At 37.5% G+C, this 22,787-nt stretch overlaps 1 protein-coding gene across 6 annotated transcripts in view; it reads left to right on the top strand.

Annotated features, from left to right (window-relative positions):
- The window catches only part of LOC129765037 (hormone receptor 4), a 480,990-nt gene that overhangs the window by 14,768 nt on the left and 443,435 nt on the right, over positions 1-22,787 (top strand). For all 6 annotated transcript variants that reach the window (XM_055764854.1, XM_055764852.1, XM_055764857.1 and 3 more), the window contains one exon: positions 18,882-19,135. The gene's annotated coding sequence lies outside the window, so the exon portion shown is untranslated. The remainder of the gene's footprint in view (positions 1-18,881; positions 19,136-22,787) is intronic.

Here is a 22,787-nt window from a genome sequence, read left to right as displayed (position 1 = left end):
ATCTAGAAAAATCACTAATGAAAAAAAAATCAATATTTCAAATTTTTTAGTACTTCAATTTTTGATGAAATTTGTTTTTGATAATTTCTCTTGATATACCGTACTAAGATGCACATTCAGTATTTTTTTTAAATTTTTATCTCGAAGCTTTTGAGGATGACGTGAAAAAAAAACGAAAAAGAACGTTTTCACTATATATCCTATGTATCCTATTTTCAACACCATAGGGGTTCAAATAAACCGCCAAAATTTCTTATTTAATATCCTTTTCACTCCCTTACCCGGCTAGGCCTTTTCAAATTCGCAATTTGTTTCTCTATTTTTTTTTTGTCTGGTGCATTACCTTTTTTTTGTTTTTTCACAATGCTCCTTCTTTATTTTTTTTGTCGAGTGTATTTCATCTTGAAGGTGAGAGTTATTTGGCTTGTTAAAAGATTGTTAAGGAATTGTAGAGTGATTAGAAAGTTTTAATTCGGTTAATAAGTTTATTATGTAAATTTGGGATTAATTTTTAGAAAACGCTAACCTTTATTTTTTTACTCCTAAAATGTCACTTAAAACCGCTGATTTACTTAAAACTAAATTCTTCTATTATATTAAAAAACAAATATTCTATACTAGCTGACCCGGCAAACTTCGTCCCGCCCAAAATTTGTTTTTTGTTATCAATACCTTCAAACATTCACGTTTTCTTACTAAGCGCGAGTTTATGAGTTCAATCGCAGAACTGTTCATTGATTAATCTTCTAATCGACCCCGTTGAAAATATGATAGAATAAAGACAGACCTCTCCCCTCTTCTCCCCTTAGAGAGGGGGTGGGGGGAGCAGTGTCTGTTCACCATAGAAACGGCGTGCCCCCTAAATTCTTCACATGCCAAATTTGCAGAAATTTGTTTTTCATTTGTATGACAGCCCACCCAAAGAGCTGGGGGAGGAGTGTCGAACCACCATAAAAACATTTATTGCATCCTAAAACCTCCACACGCCAAATTTGGTTTCGTTTGCTTGATTAGTTCTCGAGTTATGCAGAAATTTGTGTTCCATTTGTACGGGAGACCTCCTTAGAGAGGTGGGACGTCAAATTGTTGTTTCTGTTAGTATCGACGCTAAGAAGAACGAATTCTTTCTTCTTTCCAACGAAAAATGTATTGCAGATCCGGAATTTATCCGAAATCAGTATGTTTTAGGTGTTTTGTATCTGTATCTGATTGAAAAAAAAAACTTTCAGAGAAATATGACGCTTAGCATTAGGCTTTTAATGTTTCGTTTAAGTTCCTTACTCTGCGCAGGATGAAACAAGAAAATATAAAGAACAATATACGCTATTCCTGTCAGCAGCTTGTCCTGGCCATGGAGATGTCAAGAAAAAGTATTTCAAAACGTCGAGCAGCAAAATATCAAATCCCAGATAAAGAGTAAGAAGAGAAACAAAACCCCTGCAGATAATTAGTGATTACCTATTACATGTGCGATATACTGGAGTCGCTTTTTATGCGGGGGATACGTGCCGCGCTAAAAAACAAAATTCGCATTAAAAAATCCGCATCAATTCCAAAATCCACGCAAACAAACCGCGTAAATTCCAAAATCCGCGTATAAATAAACCGCGTGAATTTCAAAATCCGTGTAAAAATATAAGAAATAGTGAGTTGTTAGTTTAAAATGCAACCCATATTCTAACAATTGATTGACTGATTTTTTTTTACATGCCACAATCATGATATCTCTTTCTCCTTTCATTTCTCAGCTTCTAATCAGTGATGCCACTGATACAATAAACAATCATTTCGTGAAAAGTCGCATCAATTAGCACATTAAATCTGTTTACACTGGAGTCACTTTTTACGTGATTGATACTTGCCGCCTAAACTCCGAAATCCGCGTGAAGAAAACCGCATAAATTCCGAAATCCGCGTAAAAAACTGCGTTAATTCCGAAATCAGTGTAAAAATGAACCGCGTAAATTCCTAAAACCGCGTGAAAAAAACCGCGTAGAAAAAAATCGCGTAAAAAGCGACTTCTGTATAGTTTGAATAATTTTAATAAATAACGTTTGTCTTCTCCATTGTTCTATCAAATCTCACCCGCGAAATAGGAATTTCTCTGGACGATTCTCTTTTTATGGTTCACAAAACAAACATATAATGCAAATATTGATGGTATTATTCAACAATATTGTGAATAAATAGAAAAATAACCTTCATAACAGCCAAATTTACATTTCATGGATGCGCAGAATTAGGCACACACCATATGTTTTCAAAAGTTATTTCTTTGAACAGTTTCCTGAAGCATTGTTTACGATTTTTATTTCCATTGTTACTATCAATGATATAGTGTCAAGAGTGTATCACCTGTTTTGTATTAGGTGCATATTAGGGTGGCAGTGAATATATGGAAAAATATTTCATCATCGAATTAAGAGAACCGACCATGTTCATTTTGTTTATGTTTATGACTGTGTCAAATTTCAGCTCAATCGGACATGATTTAGGGGTGCCTCAAAGCACTCAAAGTTTCGATTTTCTGACCCTCGAAAAATCTCCCGATGTTTCATGCAATTTTAAGTCATTTGACGTCATTTATGTTGTGTTTTGAAAATTCCGAATCCATGTATTCCCCTCTTGGGTGATCTTTCGATTTTCGAAAAACTGAAATGTTGATGCCTGTGATGCAAGTAAATGAAGTCCAATTAAGCTAATATTTCGCATAAGATATTTTATCGTTGGAATCAACATTTTGCAGGGAGTCCCGTATGAAAATTCGAGATGGTCATTTCCATTGGCTTCCTTAACCATACGTTTTATCTTATATACCCAAAAAAGACCCTTTTGACGAAAACAAAATTCGAGATGACAGTAGATCTCGACGTTTCACTGTAATTTGAAGACATTTGGCATCAAAATATATTTTTTGAAAAACCCGATTTCGTGTACCCTTCCTATGCTTGGAGCGAAAAAAAAGTCCGTAATAATCGACTGACAGCGCGTCATTGACAGTAATGTGGCGACCCTTTCCATCTTTGAAAAAATAAGATTCAACTATTCCACCGGTTCCATTGTCAACTGGTTGGACGAATTCATACTCTCTTTATCCAGAAAGACAACACCACAGAGTCGATGGAGTTGTAACAATTTCAAAGTATATCACTTCTTGATACTACGAACAAAATTCTTCCCTTTTGACAGAATGAGACCATTGCTGAAATCCTTCCAAAACAGAATCGAACAATTCAGAAAATTTATCATTTAGACTTATCACATGTTCATTTACAATTATTTGTAGCGGATGTGGTGAGGAAAAATTTTGAGCTCGTTTGTTACGTTAAATAGCCTAAATCTTAACGACAGTTTCTCGACCTTGCTGTTCAATCTCGCTTGGGAAAATATTGTGCAAAGGGCAGGTGTACAAAAGAGAGGGATCATCATTACGAAGATTTTCGTGCTTCTCAAGTTCGCGGAGAACATCGCGAGTCTCGATCAGGGTTGCCATAATAAAATCTATGTTTTTGGTCTCAAGAGATCTTTTTATCTGTTTTATCTGTGTTTTTATCTGTGTATCGAAATCTGTATTAACTCTTTGCGGTCTCTGCTCTCAGCCACCACAGCAAAGAAGTATGCTAATATTATAATTTATGCAACAATGTACCAGTTCACACTTTTTCTAAACGAATTTTTATGTCTTGTGAACTTATTCACGAACCAAAACGGTGTTACTAGAGACGTCGGTTAATCGCTTGATTAATTCATATCGAATATCTGAAATTATAATCGAGTAATTTTGTATCGAATAATTTGAAATCAAAATATGAATACATCGAATGATTGTCACTGTAATCGCGATAATTGAAAGAAGGAATCTTTTTCAAGGATAATTTATTTTTGGGGTAAGAATTTGGCTGCACAAATTTTTTTTATCGAACATTGTTTTATCCAACTATCTAACATCGACAACCCGATAGACCACGCGGCCAGAATGACATCGTGATACGTGATTTTTACAGGAAATAAATATTCGCTCGATTAATCGAATATTGAAAGACAATTATTCGAATGAGTCGAATATTGAAAAATGTCCCAACGATTGATCGATAATTGAATAAATGAAAAATTTAGACATCACTAGGTGTTACTATGAATAATAGATAACGGTACTCAAGATAAACAAAAGTTATCATCCGTGCTCGGGGGAAGGATTAATGGAAAACTCCATGTATTGCGGCACTGTATAGATGTAAAGAGCATTGTTTTGTATGTTCTAACAGAAAGAGAAAAGGCGAAAGACGACAAACTAATTATTTCGGTGATACATGCGACAGATATCACGCGAAAAAGAACTATAGCAAATATTTTTTAATCATAAACATAAATACTTTCTTTAGTAAATTCTTATCAGAAGTTTACAAAAATAAAGGAATCTTGTTCATCTTACAAAGTTATACATCACTGCTTCTTTGAGTAAAAATAATTGCGACCAGTACTACATACATGTCGAAATTTAAGACCACCGCAAAGGGTTCGTGGCTTGAATTCCAGAGAATAATTGATCAATCTTTCAATTGACATTGGTCACTGCTAGACACGAATGAATTTTAAAGTCTAAAATTCTATAACAGAAAATAAATATCCATCTATAATTTGCAATTAACTCTATCAGATTACCAAGTTCGAGAGCAGCTTCAAATTGCTCAGTTTTTTTTCCGATTTTATACCTTTTTCCTTCAAGTTTTTTAAAAAAAAACAATTTTTCTCATCGTGACATTGATCTACGGAGGGATCTCAGCTCAAATCGGACAATCTTTACTCGGATTTGATAACCACATTTTGGCGATTCATTTTCATTTTCCATCTGAAAATCCATTTATATTTCCAATATGGCGAAACATGAATATCAATGTCGTCAAAATTAATTCCAATTGAATAAATTAACTCTAATCGGACAAACATTGAAGAACAAATGCATAATCATTTTTTTCGATTTTACTTTCCACTGCAGTACACATGCGTAGCCTATTTTTTTTAATTTTGCTTTTTTAAAATATTCTTCAAAGCATTCTACCATTCTAATTTGAGCGGAGACAGACATAACACTATATAGACGACTCAAATCTGATCAACCGTTCTCTTGTGATGACGAGTTATACGTACGTGGGAAAACCTTGATTATGCTTCAAAATCTTTATATATAAAATTTTGAAGCCTAATCTTAGCTTTAGTATCATTGGTTGGCATAGTTATTATGAATTTGACGATGTTGATGGTATCCACGTAAAAATTCGCATTCACTGTGCTTTAGCAGGAAAAAGATAAGCAGTGATATTCATTTATTGTAAAGCTAGCTGCTGACACAGATTTTGGCGTCTTTTCGTCTTAGATTGAACACGAGAAATCAGTATTACACGCTACACATGAATGCCAAAATGAATCTCATTCAGATTGATTCGAATCCTATATGAATAAAATTGGTGAGTTGGGAAAAAATATTATTGTGATCAAGCCATAACTAATATTGGATCGTTAGTTTGAAAAATCTGTAAATCTGTATGAAAAAATAAAAAATCTGTAATCTGAATCTACATATTATTGATTTCAAAAAGACTGAAAAATTTGTATAAATATAGATTATTCTGTAGATATGGTAACCCTGGTCTCGATATATTGAATCAATGGAGACCCTTGAGTTTCAGACCACCCTAGATCTGAATGATGGACTCTAATTGTGAAATACAAATAATACGGGTTTAAACGGGTAAATTTTTTTCTCTAATAGATCCTTTTTCGTGCAATCGATGCATATGTATGTCCCCGAACCTTTAAGTTTACTTAACAGCTGCTGAAAAATAGTCGACTATAGTAAGTAAGTATTTTAAGATCTTCGGGCGATGTATTTTTCTAATATAGATGAAATAACTAGTATTAATCCTATCGAGAAAAACTACCATTGCTTATGACCTGCTCATCAAAACAAGCTTTATAAATTGAATTTACCTGTTATCTGTGGTACACGGCATGCCGTTATTTTTAAAAAAATCGGGGTGATCCTGACAGACCTCAAAAAGGGTGTCCTGAACCGACCCGTTTTTGTTTCTTACTTATTTAATACGTTTACTTAGGCGCTTTTCATCGATGACTCGCATAAGCCGTTGATTGTTAATCAACGGTTTCGTTCGCCGCCGGTAACGTGAACGTGTTGTAACATGTATTTGCGTCGCGTGTTTGTGTGTACATATGCGCGTACCTGTGTGTGGGCGTCATTTGGCGGTAAGCGGTGAGTGGTGAACGGTGAACGTTGAGCGTTGAGCGGTGAGTGTTTAGCGTTTAGCGTTGAGCAATGCCCGTTGACCGTTGACCGTTTTCCGTTTCCGTTTCCGTTTCCGTTTCAGTTCCCGTTTTAGTTCCCATTTCCGTTTCTGTTTTCGTTCCAATCTCCGTTTCCGTTTGTGCATGTGTTCCTTTACTACCGCCGCATTTCACTCTAATACTTTCTTAGTCCCGCTATAACACTTGCTTTGTCAAATTCAACTCCCCTAACTTACCTTCCGGTCTTCAAGGACGGTTTCTAATAAACCTGAAGCAACTATCTGCATTTTAAAAATGGAATCGGAATACGATATTCGACTTCCATATCGGCCCATATCGTAGGGGGGTTCGATCATTGCTAGTCATTTAGAGCCGTTATCAAGATTATATTCGTTTTCCGCTTGTTAGTAATTTTCACCATTTGCGCATAAAAAATGGAGTGTCGGTACAGGACCATGAGGGTCGGCTTAGGACCCTCATTTTCAGAGGTGTCGAAAAAAGGGACTTCCGATTTGGCATCTATTTTCACCTTTTTCAGCACACCAATAGAAAAACTTAGTTAAAAAGTTAAACTAAACATTTCAATACCAAAGCCGCCAAAAACAAGAATTTCATGTCATGAATGGCCGTTGCAATTTAGGATGTCGGGTCAGGGTCACCGCGATAGGGGAGCCCTAGTCGAATCACTGCGGCGCCGATAGTATTCTAGAGAATACATTGGTTGACAGAATTGCTTGTGACAGATTGACACGCACGTTTTCTACACTTAAAGCACGATACAATAGTGGTCGAGTTTAGGCAAAGTTTTCGCATCTCCCAGCATCACGCGGTCGTTGGAAGAATAGCAATGCAGTGCCACTATTGTGTACTCTAGAAGGAGGCACCTCATCATGTCGCCACTCCCTGAGATTCGGTTGACCGTTTTAGTACAACCATTATCGCATACTGGATTGGACTTTTTCGGTCCCGTTTTCGTTAAACCAGATCTAAGTCTAGATAGCGCTCCTCACTTGCCTGTCAACCAGTGCAGTGTACCTCGAGGTTGTTCATAGCTTGTACAGCTTGTCGTGCGCGATTGCTATCGGAATGTTCGTGGCGCGCAACGGATCACTAGCAATGTTTTACTTAGACAATGCGATCACTTTATTGGAGCAAACAACTCACTAGAGGAATAGTCCGAGATCGTCATGAACACGCGTTGAGGAAGATGCTCTGAACCACTTCATGCTCTGCATTACGCTGAGGAGTCTACCAATCCTGTCGAGATCTGGTGGATTATACGGGATAGTTGGGATCTTGCCCAGTAACTATAAGATACGTTATGGGGACGCCGGCTACATGAATATCTGCCAACGCTAATCCGACGCACCGATTGAGTCTAGCCAATAAGAATTCGGAGGTCTGGTGGTTGTGGTAGTGCAATAAATGGCCACGAGAGCGGATTCTGGATGAGGTGGGTGAGCCAGGAGAGCTGTGGTTCAAACATCCCAAAGAATGATAGGATAACCAACAACATTGCTAGAGGTTCAGACTACCCGAAGGAGAGTGTTGTTTGAGTGAAACCAAAGATACTCGAGCGAGTAATGTGGCCCGATGAGCTCCGGATACGTCCTTTACATTGAAGGTTGATTTTTACAACAACTTTAAAATATTAAATTTATTTTTGAAATAAGAATTTCCAAAGGCCTCTTTATAAAACTAATGCAGTTGTCACTGGGACTATTACGAATGGTATTTTTTTTTTCATTTTGGACACACAGAAAGGAAATAAATGTATCGGATAAAAATAATAAGTGTTTCAAATAATTACGTCCTCCGCAGCATCATCATCACTGACTGGCCCTGCCGCAGCATAACTACGGGAGGCGATAACGCGGCTCGGTCACATTCTCCGACCGCTGAAAATATGTTGCTTCAGCAGCCGCGCGTATGCTTTGTTGTTGATCCTCGCTGTTCGCTGAGCTCCTCTCCACCCGGTGCGAGCATATCGGGGCAGTGTCAACGTACGACACGGAATACATACATTCGCTCCTCTCTCTGTTTCCTCTCCGACATATCAGCCAGCGCACTCGAGCCGGCAATTCGTTGCTTCCTATATTTTACGAGACTTTTATGTGTTGTGTGAACTACACCAAACAGGCTCAAGCAGTAGCTCCACGGCAAGAAATATGCAAAGGTACGAACTTCTGAGTGTGTGTGTGTGTTTGTGTGCGTGCGGTATGTTGGGTTGAATGGGAACGCTAAACACGACACCACAGAAGCCTGGTCTTGTGAATATAGACAGTGTGGCATACTCGCACACACAGGTTTCGATTCGTATGGCTAAAACACAAACTCATACTCATACCATCGCGAGCGGCAGGGGCCAGAAATACGCAAGATATGCCGGTTTTATAATTAAATGTGTGTCAAAAGAGCAATAGCCTTTTTTCCATGCCGATTTAAGGTTGATCGAGGATGTTGCCCTGGATTCGACGAAAGGTTCTGAAGTTGTTTTGCTTGGTTCGCGTTTTTTTCGCTGCGCCGTCTCTTTCCTTCTCACCTCTGCCAAGTGGGAGAATCTTCATTTGCGTTTTTTTTACTGCTGCTCGCTTTTGCTGACTGACTCAACGTATCGCTTTTATGACGATTCGACGATGCAGCAAAAGTGCATCCCGATTGGTGGATGGGCCGGACGCACAAACGATGGATAATCAACGACGAACGAGCGAACGGATGGTTGAGCGAGTGAAAAATGCATTTTACGCTTTTAATGTTTGTTATGGTAGGTAGTTGCGGAAGAGGTCTCGATTGAATTTGTTGCATTTTCCTTTTGCCACGGTGTGTCTTCGTTGCACCTCGTGCGGATTCGCATCAGTTTCCACAGTGCTTACCGCAGCATCGGGGGATTGTCGTGTGGTTTCTTATTTTTCTCTCTCTTTCGTTGCTGCTGCTGCACTTTTTGCAGAGTGCAACCGGCCGCAGAGTTGCTCTTTCACTTTTCGGACGATCCGAGCGCATTGTGGGGGAAAATTTAATGGGAAATGAGCAGAACTTTCGCGGAGTTTACAAATGTGTTACATCATTTAACGAAAGGTCGATGGCCTCTTCCATTGTAGTATGCACCGTTTGTTTTCTACTCATACGAACATGATCGATGAGAAGGTTTTCCTGTTCGACCTTGTACTCTCTTTTATATATGTCTTGTCTGAAAAAAAAACTTTTGAGGATTCTGAGCCCTTTTTTATTTTAGACAAAACAAAAATAACACAAATCATTCAAGATCTATTACAATGCATAACATCAATCATTTCTTTAACACGTTGAGTGCCATGGTTTTATAGCGACTCTATGGAAATTTTTCAACGTATTAAAGTCATCGTTTCTTATCGTAGTGAAAGGTATTTTTTTTCGAAAGGGAATGCTTATAAGCCATGCAAATGAAACACAAATTTCTACATTACTCGAAAATTAATCAAGCAAATGAAATGAAATTTGGCATGTGGAAATTTGAGGGTGTAATAAAAGTTTTCTGGTGGTTAGATACTCCTCCCCCCTCTCTTAGGGGGGGCTGCCATACAAATGAAACACAAATTTCTGCATTACTCGAGAATTAATCAAGCAAACGAAACCACTTAAACGATATGAAGGTTTTAAGATACAATAAATGTTTATATGGTGGTAAGACACTCCACCCCCTTCTCTAAGGGCTGCCATACAAATAAAACACAAATTTTTTGCACTACTCAAGAACTAATCAAGCAAATGAAACGAAATTTGGCATGTGGAGGTTGTAAGGTGCAATAAATGATTCTATGGTAGTTAGATACTCCTTCCCCTCTTCCCTCGAAACGTTTCTATGGTGAACAGACACTCCTCCCCCCTCTCTGAGGGAGCTGAATAACTCGAGAACTAATCAAGCAAATGGAATCAAACTTGGCATATAGAGATTTTAGGGATCGATAAACGTTTCTATGGTGGTTCGACACTCTTCCCCTCCCTCTAAGGGGAGGCTGCCATACAAATGAAACATAAATTTCTGCATAACTTGAGAACTAATCAAGTAAATTGAGGCAAATTTGAGATGTGAGGGTTTTTGGGTACGAGGAATGTTTCTATGATGGTATGACACCCCTACCTTCTCTGGAATGGAGAGGGGGTTCCATAAAAATATTACACATGTTCCAACCAAGCATGACAATTGAAAATTTTCGAAAAACTCTGAAGGAAAATAGGAAAATTCGAAAAATACAATTCGCATGTGTTCTACAATTACATAGTGACAAGCGTTGTTAGTCCATTTGATGTTTGCGGTAACGAAATTGATCTTCGTTCAAAAGTGGAAATGGATTTTAATGTGATAAAACGCGCTCCTATATCGTCTTCTGTCTATATAAATAAAAATGGATCGCTGAATGTGTTGATAACAGCAAAACTCGAGAAAGGAATTGTCCGATTAAGGGCTGTATAAATAAAAAGAGTTAAATGGACCGAATTTTCTCTTTGTTGACCTCCATAGTTAATACCCTGTAACTCACAACTGAATGGAACAAGCAAAAACAGCAAAAGAGTTTTTTTTAGTGTGAAATGCCACCTTTATAACGAGCCTAAACTTGAAACTGTATGATCGATATTACGCGAGATATTGATCACTAAAGCCAGCAAACCAGAAAATAATGAATAACTTTTTCCCCAACCTAATACATTTAGAAATTTCCATAGAGTCGCCATGAAAACGTGGCACTCAACGTGTTAAGCAATTATCATTTTCATCTACCATCAAAATCAATTACAGTAGAACTCCGATTATTCGCGGAACAATCTGGCAAGGTAGCCGTGGATAACAAAAATCACGGATAACGCATTGAAGGACTAAAAACGAGATCCAAATGTGAGAAAAAGATATTTCAGCATGAAAACTATCGCAACTCCACCATTTTCTGCACAGTTAAGACTTTTCGGTACTTACGTATTAGCGTCACCGGAGCCGAAATTCAATGGATAACAATTTTAGTTTCCGCACGGGCACTCGCATTTTTCACTATAAACTTATTTAAAGTTACAATTTTTATGTGCAAAATGTGAGAACAGCAATACACTTCTATCTAGGATAAATTATTTATTTAAGCTGAGTTTGATTTTTTAAAATTTAAATATTTGACAAGCGTTTTAAACAGAGATTCTAAGTACATGACTTGTAGTTCTAAAACAAGATTGCATTGCACTGCATGGGAATGGACTGTTTTTGATTAAAACATTTGACATGACGAGCTTTTCGGAAAAGTGGTTTCTTACAAGATAGCCGCCATGGGACTCTTATTAATTTTGCTGTCTCTGCTCGTTCATTCCATGCCATCAGAACAGTTAAAAAATCACAATCACGATCAACTTGACCTTACGTCACATCATAGGAAGGATGGTGCTTACGCCACTCTGTTTTCAAGCTTTTAAGAGGTCATTTTTTTCAGTTTTTTGAATGTATTTGGTATTCTTTATAACTATAACAAAAAATAAAGTAAAATGTAAGTTTTGGCGTTTACGTCACTTTGCGAGATTACGGCAGTATGGTACTCGCTTTCATGGATAATCGAGGTTCTACTGTAATCTGAAAACATTAAAATCGTCTATTTGTTGTTAACTCTTTCGATGACTAAGCGTTTTTAGCCACAAACATATTACACAATATTTCATTATACAGCATTCCATTTCCATTTTATGATGGTCCGAAAAATCATTTTATCCACATTTTTCCAAAAATGACTTTCTTCAAAAATTCATAACATTCGAACTACTGGACCTATTTTGAGTATCCACATATCAAATTGAAGACAATGAACTAGTCAATATTACACTTGCGATAAAGTTGGATTTTGTTTTCATAATTATTGATTGTATTTGTTTTTTATACTCTCGACAAAAAATATAGGAACAGAGTGCGAAGTCGGAAATTTTGAGTGATTTTTGACATGCTGAAACCTCGTGAAACAAATGAAACACCAATTTCTGCATAACTCGGAAACTAATCAAGCAAATGGAGCCAAATTTGGCATACGAAGGTTTTAGGGGGCAAGAAACGATTCTGTGGTGGTTCGACACTCTTTCCTTTTTTCTTAGGGGAGGCTGCCATACAAATGAAACACAAATTTCTATATTACTCGAGAACTAATCAAGAAAACGAAACCAAACTTGGCATATAGAGGTTTCAGGGGGCGATAAACGTTTCTATGGTGACGTTTCTATGGTGAGACACTCCTTCTCCCTCTCTAAGGCGACGCTGCCATACAAATGAAACACAAATTTCTGCATTATTCGAAAACTAATCAAGTAAATAGAGCCAAATTTGGCTTGTGAAGGTTTTAATGGCTAGAAACGTTTCTTTGGTGAATAGACACTCCTCCCCCTCTCTAAGGGGGGGCTGCCATACAAATGAAGCATAAATTTCTGCATAACTCAAGAACTATTCAAGAAAATGGACTTGGCAAACTTGGCATATAGAGGTATATGCCAAGAGGATTCTAGGGATCGATAAACTATTCTATGGTGAAAACACAAAACTCTGCATAACTCGAGAACTAATCGAGCCATTCGAGCCAAATTTGGCATGTGGAAGTTTCTATGGTGAATCAACGTGAATGTGATAACGAAAAATATATTTTGGGCAGGACGAAGTTTACCGGGTCAGCTAGTGAATAAATAAAAAAACGAGTCTTATGTTTTGCGATAAAGAACAAAATTACCTCTTTTCACGAAAATCTGAGAATCATCTATATCATTGAATGGCTGTATATAGGACGGACTCGATAATATACGGTCTCCAATTTGTTTTACAGTATATAATCGAATGAAAAAATTGTTTAATTGTTTTATGTACATATACAGGACGGGCTCGATTATATATATTCTCCAATTTCTTTTCACTGTACAGTGTCGGACTTTTATTTCAAATTAAAGTTTGGTTTATGCCATTATGTAGGAAATACAACATCATACAAATGTCCACCTAGGGCTTCTTCGCACACCTTGATCCAGAACAGGTAATTTTCGTTGACTTTTCGGCACATATGGAGCGGTATCTCGGTCATAACTTCACGAATGTTGTCTTTCAAATGTTCAAGAATTTGCGGAGAGTTGGCATAAACGCGGTCTTTCGCGTAACCCCACAAAAAAAAGTCTAGCGGGTTCAAATCGCATGATCTGGACGGCCAATTGGCATCACCAAAACGCGAAATTTTGCGTCCCTCAAATTTCATTTGCAATATGGCCATGTTCGGTCGTGTTGTGTGGCACGTGGCGCCGTCCTGCTGAAACCACATGTCATCCGTATCCATATCTTCAATTTGTAGCAAAAAAAAAGGTTAACATGCGGCCATAGCGCTCACCATTCACAGTTACCGTCTCGCCGTCCTCATTTTCAAAGAAATACGGCCCGATGACTCCACCAGACCATAATGCGCACCAAACAGTGACTTTTGGCGGATGCAATGGCCTCTCAACAATCACGTGTGGATTTTCTGAGCCCCATATACGGAAATTTTGGGTGTTCACATAGCCACCGAGCTCGAAATGTGCCTCATCGCTGAAGAAAATTTGATGCGAAAATTCAGCATTTTGCTGCTGTTGTTCGTTCACCCAATCACGTATGCCCGACGCATTCCATGGTCACCACGCTCTAATTTTTGTACCAGTTGGACTTTATATGGATGTAGGTGCAAGTCCAAATGCAAAATTCGCCACAATGATGTGTTTGACAAACCCAATTGCTGAGCACGCCGTGGAATCGAAACATTCGGGTCATCCTCCACACTGGCAGCAACAGCAGCAATATTTTCGGCCGAACGCACATTACGATGATGCACAGGTTTCACAATATCCGCTACGGATCCAGTTTGTTCGAATTTACGCACTACATTAGCGATTGTGTGCTCTGTAGGCCGTCCATGACGACCAAAATCCGTCCGTAATGCTCGAAAAACATTTGCCGGTTTTTTATCATTTTTATAGTATAATTTAACAAAATTAACACGTTGTACTGCTAAAACGATCCATATTGTAAAATGGCAGACATTCAACTAACGATATGACGCTTTGGTTGACAGCTATGTCAAACGGTTGTCAGCGCAGGGCTGTATACCCTGTATATTTGCATTGTTCGAAGAAATTCATAACATCTATAGTTAAAACATTAAGAAAATTGTTTTAAAACTCATTGTAAACATATAAAAACAAGAAAATTCATACCGTGAAAGGCTGTAAAAATAAACGAAATATAAAAAAAAAATCAGTTTTTGATTCATTCCTTCTCTGACATAAACAAATTATACGTATCCGGAATCTTTCAGAAGATCGAAGAAGATGATTGAAGAAAAAAATCTTTCTAAGCGTATGGTCGAATTTCAACAATGACAGAGTAATTGAACTTTTTTTTTTTGTTTCAGACTATGCCTCAAACTGGCTCTTCTTCAAAAAGTACGCTACGAAGGCCGATTCTTTTGCTTCCATTTGAAGGATGAGAAAATTTAGCACAGGATATAATTGTGAAACATCTAAATTAGTGGATTTGGAAACATTATGGAAGTGAAAAACATAAAAGTTAGTTATAAGTACAAAACAGCTACAAAACAATCTTGAATTTTCTGTCAACCAAATCAAAGCTCTCTAGCCGCTCTACAATTCGTTCTTTAGCACCCAACTTCTATTTTTCTTAATTTCGCTGCAATATCATTATAAACAATTCCTGGTGACCCGTAATCAAAATCTTCAAAAAAAAAAATACAATTTTTACTCCACAGTACTCATAATCGTCGATTAACTTTAATCTCATTGTGTTTTTCGATCCATTGGCAGTACTGCACCATTGATCACGAACATCTTTCCAGATTTCATAGATCGTGTGAGATATGCAAGAACTGCCTTTTTTCTAGACAAAATCTCAATACCTAATGCTTAACAACTAATTTTGGAGACTTTTATTTGTGTCGTAAACGAAGACATTTTGTTAAATTATTTTTAGAAACTTAGTACAGTTACCTTTCATTCCGTGCCGGTTGATCAAATGAATTAAAGGTCATAAAATGTCGATTCATTTCGTTATTTTAATGTGGAAATAAATATAACGCCACTTAGAAAAAAATCTTGTTTAGTAACTTTATCTCCAGAAAAAATCTATAACAATGTCAATTAGTAGTGCGTTACATCGCGAGTGAATAACGATTTTACCGTGTTCGGAGTAATTTTAGCCCACCCGCCGATGACAGTTTTTTCAGCTGTCCAGCATTTTCATACTTTTTGCCATGTGCAAAAACAGTTGCAGACAAAATCCCCCAAGCATTCTCAATGGGATTCATGTCCGGATTGCGCGATTTCGCGGATTGCGTTGGGCCGTTAGAAAATTTTTGGTGTTACTGGCTGCATGACATGAAGCGTTATCATGCTGAAAAATAGCATTTTCGTCCATAACATCTTCCATGAAAGGAATCAAAACCAATCAATCCTCCAGCAATACGCAGTATTTCTCGGTGTTTATTCTTGTTGAAATGAAGCATATTGGAGTTTTTCCTGCGACGCTAATGTCTGCCCAAACCATTACGGTCCCCCATCCGAAGTTTCTGGATTTTCTTGTTGGTTCTTTTTTTCCGTTTCACTTGCCAACAATCACTAGAACCATCAGGATCGTCCAGATTAAACTTTTTTCATCGCTGAAAACTGCTCTGTATCCCATAATTGATGTTTCTCGGCAAAATCCAACCGTGCTTTCCTACAATCTTTAATTGACTTAACTCTCACTCAGAGCTGCCATCCTTCCCGATTCTGAGCGTGATTTTTTAGCACGCTCCCTGATATCCTGACGAATACTCAATTTGTCCTGATTTTTACTGATTTTTGTACTTTTTACATTATTCGTAATAAATGTACTGGTTTCCATGCCAAAGTTTTCTGTCATGATAGTTCTCCGGCTCGCATTTGTATATATCTTACATTAAGTTAAACTTTGTACTTAACTTTTTTTATCTCTACCCTCAATTGTTTCGTGGCTTTCCTAAACAGTGCTAGAAAATTTTATGAAACCAGATTGTCTGATGAATTTATGAAATTACAACGAGATTAAGCTTGAAGAACAACATTGCTTTCTTGAGGATAATGTGTATGTAGATGTATCCCCAGAGTCATTAATGTAGGTATACAATACAGAGTGTAAAATTACTCAAGAGAAAAATTTTGAATCCACAGTTAGTATAAAAGGATTTTATATGTAACTAGCTGACTCGGCAAACTTCGTCTCTCCCAATTTTTTTTTGTTATCAATACCTTCAAACATTCACGTTAAGAAACCTAGCGCATGAACTAGTCCAATCGCAGAACTGTTCATTGGTCGATCTTCTAATCGACCCCTTTGAATTTACCTTTTACAAAAAAATGCCTAGTACTTCTACCAAAACTCATCATTATAATATCAGATTATTTTCAGACACAATTCTTGCTTAAGATTTTTCAACCACTTGCAAATAACATGTTTCTCCGTTACATGGAATAAATGTTAGATACAGAAAATATGCAACAACCCCCCAACCCCCAAGAGGGTGGGGTGAAGTGTCCAACCATAGACACATTTATTGTACCCTAAAATCTCCATATGCCCGATTTGGTTTCATTTGCTTGATTAATTCTCGAGTACTGCAGAAATTTGTGTTTCATTTGTATGTCAGCCACCTCTTAGAGAGGGGGGGGGGGGGGCTGTGCAGTGTCTAACCACCGTGAAAACATTTATCGCGCCCTACAACTTCCATATACTTAATTTGGTTTCGTTCACTTGATTAGTTCTCGAGTAATACACAAATTTGTGTTCCATTTGCATGGCAGCCTCCTCCCCCTTTAAGTGAGCGAGGAAGAGTATCTAACCACCGTAAAAACATATGTTGTATCCTAACACCTTCCCATGCCTAATTTGGTTTCATTTGCTCGATTAATTCTCGAGTAATGCAGAAATTTGTATTTCATTTCTATGGCAGCCACCTCTAAGAGAGAGGGGGGGGGGTGTGGTGTTTGGTTAGAATATTTTTGGTTGAAATATGTGTAATATTTTAATGGGACCCCCTCTCCATTCCAGAGGAGGGACGGTTGTCATACCATTATAGAAACATTTCTCATACCCAAAAACCCTCCCATCCCAAATTGTGCTTGATTAGTTCTCGAGTTATGCAGGAGTTTGTGTTTCGTTTGTACGGCAGCCCACCTTAGAGAGGGGGAGGAGTGTATTCACCATAGAAGGGTTTCGTGCCCCTTAAAACCGTCACATGCCAAATCTGGCTCCATTTGCTTGATTAGTTTTCGAGTTATGCAGAAATTTGTGTTTCATTTGTATGACAGCCCACCCTTATAGAGCGGGAAGAGTGTCTTACCATAGAAATATTTATTGCATCCTAAATTAATCCACACACATGCCACAGGTCCACATGCCAAATGCCAAATGCCAAATTTGGTTTTATTTGCTTGATTAATTCTTGAGTAATGCAGAAATTTGTGTTTCATTTTTATGGGGAGGAGTATCTAACCACCATAGAATCATTTATTGCACCCTAAAACCTACACATGCAAAATTTGGTTCAATTTGCTTGATTAATTCTCGAGTAATGCAGAAATTTGAGTTTCAGTTGTATGTCCTGATCCATTCTTATTTTTGTTTTCATTCTTCCTGATTTTTTTCAAATTATAGTTGGCAACCCTGCTCTCAGTTTTTTTGAATATAACAAACGTTAAGCGTAAGCTAACAAGCGAAGTAAGAAACTGCTTTATCATTATTTCCATCTCTATATACACAAATCAACCGCTATTTGCTCTCTCAAACATTTACAGCTTAAAATGTTTCCATTATTTGGCTCGTGTGCGTTTAATAATAAATATTAGGTAATAACAACTACACTGACGTAAAACGTTGCTTCAAAAATGATTATGGTGTTATATATATTTCCACCAGTGCACTTCAAAATTTAATAAATAACAAAACCTAACAAAACACCAAAACATGTAATCTTTTCTACAGCATTACTTTGTTAATCCACTGTGACGTAGGACAAAAACCATTCGATAGAACCTACTACAGGAAAAATGCAAAATTTGATCAATATTCGATTTTTAGAACAGTCATTTTCTGGAAAATTGAAAAAAAAACTCTTAAACATTGGGGTTTCTTCAACGCCAATAACCAAAATTACACTAATGACTTTCGTCAAAAAAATATATTTAATAGCGTGGCAGCTGATGGGTTAAGTCAACTGTAAACAATACGCATGTAGCGCTAAAATAAAACAGTGTTCTGAACCAAAAATGTCAAACTCCAAACTCAAAAGTATTCAACACTCAAACATATTCAGTGTTGTCACTAGAAGACATATTCTGTAATGCACCACTATGTAAGAATGTGATTCCAAACGTAAATAAAATGAAGCAGATGAGATTCCTAGCTTAATCATTGTACTCAAATGCCTGTTTAGATAGCTGGGTAAATGTGCATAAAATGGTAACCCTAACAATCAGTTTTTTATCACCATAAAACATTGGGATGCAAATCATTAATATCCCATTCTCATCTTTTTTTTTTCTTCCAGGAATATGAAACGATCAAGTGACAGGTGTGTTGATTGGATGGAAAGTCAGTGACCAAGAATGGCATAGTTTCGTTGGGTGTCAAAGAAAAAAGAAGTTGTAACTAAGAAATAAGTGCAAAAAAGTAGTGCTGTAGTAGTGCAGTGTGTAGCGTAAATAGAAACATAACGAAAAGTGAAGTTTTAGCATCGACTGTTTTGAGGCCACCCTCCACCACTAGAATGGCAAATGATAATGGCTAATCTCGATGACTAAGGTAAGCGCATTCGTTTCGTGTTCATTAAATATCACTTCTTGCTGAAAGACAGCAGCAATTAAGCATTGGCTTGCGTTCTCTTCCTTTTTTTCACAAAAATTAATGGTCTGGTGGTCATCTGCATTTATTGTTGTTATCGTCCCATCTTTTGCTCCAACGGTAATTATTCCCGGACGCGCGCCACTCCACGCCAAGGCAAGCCAAAGCCGACCGCTTGGCTTTCAATTGCGTCCATTTCGCCATTTGCGAAGTTCAACGCCGCTGCCGTTTTGCTGTTTCTACGGTCACTTTCGTCCGCTGTCTTCATATCGTGTGTTCCCCTCTGTAACCGCTTCCCGCATCGAAGCTGGAGGGGTATAGATATAACTGTTTCGGTTGTAAGTAGGTTCACTGTCTGCTTGAGTGAAATGCTAGGATAGTTTGCTGCGGAAGGAGAAGAGATGGGGGAGGCGGGACTCGAGCAACTGGAGCCATCGCACTTCGCAGATCTTGGAGATTCGTGTTTCGCTAGGTCTCTCTTTCTCTATCGTTGTCTATTTGTTGTGCCTTTCTTATTTTCCATTTCCTCGACACGATGATTGCAAGGTTTTACTTTTGTTGATCATTATTTAGCTCATGTCTGCTTTGAAAGCGATAGTGATTTGTTTTTTTTTCTCTCTCCCTCAGAATGATTGCAAATTTGTTTTAACCTATTGTATTGCGCGTTTTTATTAATAAAAATGAATATTATTTCATCGATGTTTCACTGCACATACCATAGTCGGCCTTACCTCTAACATGTTTGCTTCCACCTTCCAAGTCGGGTTCAAAGTCTTCGTAAATATCCATTGTCAGCAGCATAATCAAGCGAACGTGCATTTCGTCCAGGGCGAAAGTAATGGGCGCGGAAAGTAACGGACAATTAGCAATGAAACGAAGTGTTTTTGTGAGAAGCATAAAACTGTAGCACTCAGTTCAGCGAATTACCTACGTGCGCAATGGTGAAATTTCGGTGAGCACCGCGAGGAGCATACCATTCGCAACCGGTTCGCTAAAAATAGGGCGTCTCCGTGTGGTTTTGAGGGTTTCAGACAGAATAAAATGTACAGAAATGCAATGGATATTAGCAGCGGCGGAAACACAAGCCGTATGTCGTTTTATCTAGCATGAACGACGCATATTTTCGTCGTTCGCTTAGCATTGAATCCGCCGAGAGACCGCCGTCTAAACTCCGGCTTCCACACCCGACTCCGCTGAGCCATAGGTCATGGTTTGTTATTGTTGCAAAATCGTTCATAGTACCGTGGAACTTGTAGGAATTACCCGGCCTCTGCTGCCGGTTGCCGGCCATTGTGAAGTGTAAAGGGGCCAAATTCTTCATAAGAAATAAAGTGCAAAATCGGTAAAAACATATTGTTGTAGGTGTTTGATAAGGCTTTATGTCAAAAATACAAAAAAAAATCTTTTTATGCTTTTGTGATGAACTGTTCACTGAATACCTTTCCTTATTTTCTGCACAGTGGCATTGTCAAACGTATCTATCATCTTTTTTCACCACTTTTCTATATCAGATTGCGTCTTGATTGTTTTGCCACACTTCTTCAATTCATGCTCGACAAAAATATTTTTGGGTAGAACGAAATTCTGAACGCTTTAGTGGATTCACTCTTTTTTCAATAATCAATATTATCAATATTATCAATATTATCAATATTATTAATATTATCAATATTATTCCGCTTATATCGTCCTACAGCAGCTGGCCAAGTCGGACCAGAACTTCACAGGAGCTTCGTGTGATGGAATAAATGACAAAAACATTTTATGAAGTCACTTTTCCTCGTAATAAAGAGTGATGAAAATCTTTGTTTTCTTCCAAGAAGTACACTGCCGTTCTACGCATAGTTGTCCCATGTTACTTTTTGACAATCTTCATTTTTCTTTATAAAACGATGTTTGTATGCCTAATCTTCCGGAAAAAAACACACAAAAAGTTATAGTTTGTTCCCAGTTTTTGAAATAAAACAACATCAGACTCAATTGTCCCATGTTGATATTCTATGCATAACTGCCCCACCATGTATTTTTTTGTAGATCCATAATAAATAGATCGATTCAAGTACAAACATTTTATGTCACGCTTTCAGCAGGGCTAATGCACTCATTTCTGGTTTGGAAGAACTAATTCTCAAACAAATAATTTTTCTTTTAACAGAACACGTGTAATCCTTGTTAACGAATGCCTAATAACAGTGATATTTATATTCTGCAAAGGTGTTGCAGATCACTGATGTTTTTGTGCACAATATTTCGGGAAAAAAAACGCGAAAACTTATTGTTTGTTCCCAAATTTTAAAAAAACAACATCAAATTCAATTGTCCTATGTTGATATTCTAGGCATATCTGTCCCACAATGAATTTTTTAACCCGTAACCAAGATTGATTGATTCAAGTGATAGGATCTGTTCATATTTCATTAAACGATAGTTTTCTGCTTATAAAAACCCAGTGCATTGCTGGGTTTACTGAAATACTTAAAGCTTCGGGTAGACAAACATGGTGGAAAACATTGATTGCGTTTTTCTCAGTTGCTGATTTTGGAACATGGGACAACTATGCGTAGAACGGCAGTACAGATGTCCTGCCGAATCATCAACTTGCGAGCGAATTTATCTGCGAAGACAAAATTGAACATACCCGGAGAGTCCTCCTTACGCTTCGCAAGGTTATATTTTTGACCCGGGATTTGTCCAAAATCCAGTTTTTCATATGACGAATTTCATGCCAACTCAACTAGCCATTGGCAGCACCATCTCAGATTGCAGTGGAACTTTGTGGGTGTAGAAAGGTTGGCAACTTAAGCAATTTTGCATGCTTGAAATCTCAGAAAGAAAATTAGGCCGAAGTTTCCTCCTTGTTTTTCAACAAAATATTCTAACACAAAAATCATAAGACCTATAAAATTTTAGTCAAAGAATGAAATGTAAGAAATTTTTGAATTGAATGTAAAAATATTTTGTTTTTTGGATTTACACTGAAAAAAAAACATTATTTTGAAAATTGGAATCCGTTTTTTTCATAACCTTTTTTTTTCATTCTCAAAACATATATATGGATAGTCGATTTACAGGGAAAAAATTTTTCTAACTGACAATTTTGACAAAAAGTTCAAAATGGGTCGTTTGGTCCCTCGTGGTAGGTTTAGTTAATCAATTAATCAATTCACTGTAACCTAAGATGGTGCGAGTTGGCATTCATCAATTCAATAAAAACAATAATAAAATCTTGAACAGTGTTTAGTAGTAGAAAATTGTTTTCTTCCTATAGTTACTAAGACATAAAATCTTAATTTGGTACTTACGTAGCAGCGTCTCCGGAACCGCAATACAATAAATATTTATTTAATTGTTTACACTGGCACTCAGATATCTTCTTTATTGTAGTTGCCTTGTTGTTTGCAGTGTTTAGTCATTTTTTGGTGCTAGGAAAATGCGTTTTTGAGATTTGCGGTATTTACGTATGAACGCCACCGGAGCGCATTTTTTACCATGATTTTAAATTATCGGAAATTATCCCATCTAACGAAGATAAGGAACCGAGGCGGTCTCAATCCAAGTCGGCCGCTGACTCGCCGTCGGAAGCGGCGGACTTTCGCAAGAAAACCTGTGTTCC

The sequence above is a fragment of the Toxorhynchites rutilus genome, chromosome 2 (genome assembly GCF_029784135.1).
Source record: "Toxorhynchites rutilus septentrionalis strain SRP chromosome 2, ASM2978413v1, whole genome shotgun sequence".
Classification (NCBI taxonomy): Eukaryota; Metazoa; Arthropoda; class Insecta; order Diptera; family Culicidae; genus Toxorhynchites; species Toxorhynchites rutilus.
The sequence above is the reverse complement of the archived record's forward strand: the minus strand, read 5'-3'. Positions and strand labels throughout refer to the sequence as shown.